The sequence below is a fragment of the Xylocopa sonorina genome, unplaced genomic scaffold, assembly GCF_050948175.1.
Source record: "Xylocopa sonorina isolate GNS202 unplaced genomic scaffold, iyXylSono1_principal scaffold0288, whole genome shotgun sequence".
NCBI lineage: Eukaryota > Metazoa > Arthropoda > Insecta > Hymenoptera > Apidae > Xylocopa > Xylocopa sonorina.
Genome location: NW_027490359.1, coordinates 143,775 through 148,709, shown reverse-complemented (window position 1 = coordinate 148,709; position 4,935 = coordinate 143,775). Strand labels below are relative to the sequence as shown.

The window sequence follows — 4,935 nt, the reverse complement described above, 5'->3', positions numbered from 1 at the left end:
GAGAGATCTTTTCTTCCCTCGCGGAAACATGGTATACACGCGCAGAGAGAACAGAGAGAACGGATTATTCTGATCGAACACCCTGGGACAGTACGAGGAGAACTTCGAACGATCGGATGCGCATCATCGTCCCTCGCGTTACGACGATGTCGCTCTCTCTCTCTCTCTCTCTCTCTCTCTCTCTCTTGTATATTTCTTCTCTCTCGACCGAGAATTCTCCCTCGGTCTTGCGGCGTGAAAAAAACAATTCATTTTAAATGACGTCGAGCGCGCGGCATGTTCGTATCGTGCGCTAAAGGCAGGCGAAGGCGATGCGTGTGGTGGGTGTGCGAATTCGGAACGCGGAACAAAATCGGCGATTGAAACACGAAGCGGTTCCCGTGGGCGGTCGTCCGTTTAACGGACGACTCACGACGCCACGAGGAACTCACGCGAGTTCGTGATCGACACACCATCGAGTTCCGTGAGCACGTTTACGCACCCCGCACGCGCATACACGTTGCCAATCGCAGGTTGCCTTGGCACGGCCACAGACGACTTGGACGAACGTCCAACGATCACTCGTACGTCGCGTATCGCTCCTCTTCCTCCCTTTCTCGGTGCCGCCCGAACTCAGAAACGTTCGTAATTTAATTCGAGAATGAACGACAGCGGGCAGATTCGAGCACCGTAGGGAAAAAAGATTCGACGAAACGCAACGCAAGCAGTATTCTGATTACGCGAACGACCCTCAGCTAGGCGTGGTCCAGGAATTGTATCCGTGGACCGCAATGTGCGTTCGAAATGTCGATGTTCATGTGTCCTACAGTTCACACGTTGACGCGCAATTAGCTGCGTTCTTCATCGACCCACGAGCCAAGTGATCCACCGTTCAGGGTAATCGTATATGTATATTTTATTGATCTTTAAGTCTCTTGGTACTAACGTTCGAACAAGTCGATACCCAAACGTGCGCGTCGAACTGAGAAGAAAAGAAACCAAACACCCAGCGGCGTATTGCTTTCGAGATCGACAAGACGCTCTCGTTCGGGTGAACATAACAATGTTATTATCGATGGGATACTCGTCGTCTTCGCGCACAGTCTCGAGGCAGTCTATAAGAGTTTTCCCCGGCAACACGAAGCGAGTATAAAATTATTCGATCTCGCAAAGGCGGTTTTTTCTCAGACTCTCGACAACGAGGCTTGGGCGCGAGCGACGAATCGTCCCCCCCGAACGAACGAACGACGACGACGGTCTCTTCAAAATTCCAATACCACCCAGTCGTGTCGATTCCAACAAGGCTCAGGTAAACGAAAAAAAATTCGTACATTCGTTAGGACGCTCCACCGTTCGCCCAACAACAGCCTCCAGCGGTCTATATTTTTCGCGACAACGCGAAACGAGCAAGTAAAGTTCGATCTCGCAACGGCGGGTTTCAGACTCTCGACAACGAGGCTGCTGCGATGTTATTCCTCTCTGAACATAACGGATCTCGACCGAAGGAAGATTATTCTTGACTGCATACGCTTTGCGTTTGTTTCATCCATATATCTGGACTCTTATAATTTTTATTTTGGAAGGAATATAGTTCCGGTTTACGTACAATCTCCAAAGGATCGGACGCCTCGATCTCTCCGACACGAGGCGGAGTTGCATACTACGGGCTGTGGATGTAATGTTTTTGTTCGTGTGGCAGTGCAGTGGATGCGGCACGTTCGAGCACATTCTTTTTTCTTCATCTTTCCGTGCCGCGGGTCACGAAGACCACACGCGAGAGCACGTTATTGTTTGGTATTTTTCCGTGCCGCGGGTCACGAAGACCACACGCGAGAGCACGTTACTGTTTGTAATTTTTTGCCGTGCCGCGGATCATGAGGACCATACCCGAGAGCACTTTATTTTTGTACGAAAGTATGCAACTCCTCGTTATAGTATCGTTATAGTATCAACTCGACGAGGTATACAGAACACTTCGCAATGAATATTATATCTTGCCATGAAACATAGAAATGAGATGCGATAATGCGTTTTAAGAAGCATTGGAACTATATTACTGCGATACGTAGACATCTGCAAACGCTATTTCCTAGCATGGAAATGTCGCATTTACTTTCACTTGAAGTTTATGCGATGTATACATGACACTCCGCAATGAATAATATATATCTTATCATGAAACATAGAAATGAGATGCGATATCTCGTTTTAAGAAACATTAGAACTCTACTGCTTCGATACGTAGACATTTCGAAACGCTATTTCCTAGAAAGCAAGTGTCGCATTTTCATTCCTTTGAAGTGAATACGATGTATACATGACACTTCGCAATGAATATTATATCTAATCATGAAACATAGAAATGAGATGCGATATCTCGTTTTAAGAAGCATTAGAACTCTACTGCTTCGATACGTAGACATTTCGAAACGCTATTTCCTAGAAAGCAAGTGTCGCATTTTCATTCCTTTGAAGTGAATACGATGTATACATTACACTTCGCAATGAATATTATATCCAATCATGAAACATAGAAATGAGATGCTATATCGCGTTTTAGGAAGCATTAGAACTCTATTGCCTCGATACGTAGACATCTGCAAACGCTATTTCCTAGCATGGAAATGTCGCATTTACTTTCACTTGAAGTTTATGCGATGTATACATGACACTCCGCAATGAATAATATATATCTTATCATGAAACATAGAAATGAGATGCGATATCTCGTTTTAAGAAACATTAGAACTCTACTGCTTCGATACGTAGACATTTCGAAACGCTATTTCCTAGAAAGCAAGTGTCGCATTTTCATTCCTTTGAAGTGAATACGATGTATACATGACACTTCGCAATGAATATTATATCTAATCATGAAACATAGAAATGAGATGCGATATCTCGTTTTAAGAAGCATTAGAACTCTACTGCTTCGATACGTAGACATTTCGAAACGCTATTTCCTAGAAAGCAAGTGTCGCATTTTCATTCCTTTGAAGTGAATACGATGTATACATTACACTTCGCAATGAATATTATATCCAATCATGAAACATAGAAATGAGATGCTATATCGCGTTTTAGGAAGCATTAGAACTCTATTGCCTCGATACGTAGACATCTGCAAACGCTATTTCCTAGCAAGGAAGTGTCGCATTTACATTCTTTTTAAGTTAATACGAGCTATACATGACACTTTGAAATTAATATTATATCATATCATGAAACATAGAAATGAGATGCGGTATCCCGTTTTAAGAAGCATTAGAACTCCATTGCTTGGATACGTAGACATTTGCCATCGCTATTTCCTAGCAAGGAAGTGTCGCATTTACATTCTTTTTAAGTGAATACGAAGTATACATGACACTTCGCTATTAATATTATATCTTATCGTGAAAACATAGAAATGAGATGCGGTATCCTGTTTTAAGAAGCATTAGGGCTCTAATGCTTCGATACGGAGACATCTGCAAACGCTATTTCCTGGCAAGGAAGTGTGGCATTTACATTCTTTTTAAGTGAATACGAAGTATACATGACACTTCGCTATTAATATTATATCTTACCATGAAACATAGAAATGAAATGCGGTATCCCGTTTCAAGAAGCATTAGAACTCTATTGCTTCGAAACGTAGACATCTAGAAACGCTATTTCCACAGCAAGGAAGTGTAAGATCTACATTCCTTTGAAGTGTTGACGAGATATACATTATGTGTTGCATTGATATTATATCTTATCGTTGGACATAGAAATGAGAAGCGATATAACGTTTTATGAAGCTGCAGAAATCTTATGCTTCGAAACGTTGGTATCTAGAAACGCTATTCCGCAGCAAGGAAGCGTGAGATTCTCATTTATTTGAAATGCTGACGAGATATTCATAAAGCGTTGCATTGATATTACATCTTATCATGAGAAATAGAAGTGTAATTACGATACCGCGTATTATGAAGAATTAGAACTCTATTGCTTCGATTCGCAGATATCTAAAAACGCTATTCCGCAGCAAGGAAGTATGTCATTCACATTCTTTTGAGGTGTAGACGAGATATACATGGAGTGGCACTGAATATTATGATCTTATCATGAGTCTTATCATGAGGAATAGAAATCAGATGCAATATCGCGTTGTAAGAAGTATTCGAACTCTATTGCTTCGATACGAAGAAACCTAGAAACGCTATTCCGTTGCAAGGAAGTGTGGCATTTACATTCGTTTAAAGTAACGACAAGATATAAATAATTCACTGCATCGGACATTTCATCTAATCATGAGGCATACAAATGAGATGCTATAACGCGTTTTATGAAGCAGTAGAACTGCATCGCTGCGATACTTAGACATGAAGAAACGCTACTCCGTCGCAAGTATTTGTGTGATTAACATTCTCTTGAAGTATTGACGAGATATACGTTACGGGTTGCTTTGATTTACATCTTATCATGACAAACAACTACATTGCTACGGAATAGAGTTTCTAGATCCTTACGTATTGAATCAATAGGGCTCCAATGCTTCCTTAAAACGCGATAATGCATCTCACTTCTATGTTACATAATAAGATGTAATTCAATGCATCGCATTATGCATATCTCGTCAACATTTCAAAAGAATATAAATGCCACACTACCTTGCTAGGAAATAGTGTTTCCACATGACTACGTATCGAAGCAATACAGTTCTAATGTATCTTGAAACGCGATATCGCATCTCGTTTCCATGTTTCATGATAAGATATAATATTCATTGCGAAGTGTTATGTATACCTCGTCTACACTTCAAAAGAATGTAAATGCCACACTTCCTTGCCAGAAATAGCGTTTGGAGATGTCTACGTACCGCAGCAGTAGAGTTCTAATGCTTCTTAAACGCGATATCGCATCTCATTTCTATGTCTCATGATAAGATATAATATTCATTGCGAAGTGTCACTTATACCTCGCATACAC

General features: G+C 41.4%; 1 non-coding gene across 1 annotated transcript; it reads right to left on the bottom strand.

The window, feature by feature from the left end:
- Window positions 1–724: 724 nt before the first annotated feature.
- Window positions 725–879, bottom strand: LOC143432462 (5.8S ribosomal RNA). Its single transcript, XR_013103033.1, has one exon. It is a non-coding gene; the product is annotated as a 5.8S ribosomal RNA (ribosomal RNA).
- Between the last annotated feature and the right edge of the window lie 4,056 nt (window positions 880–4,935).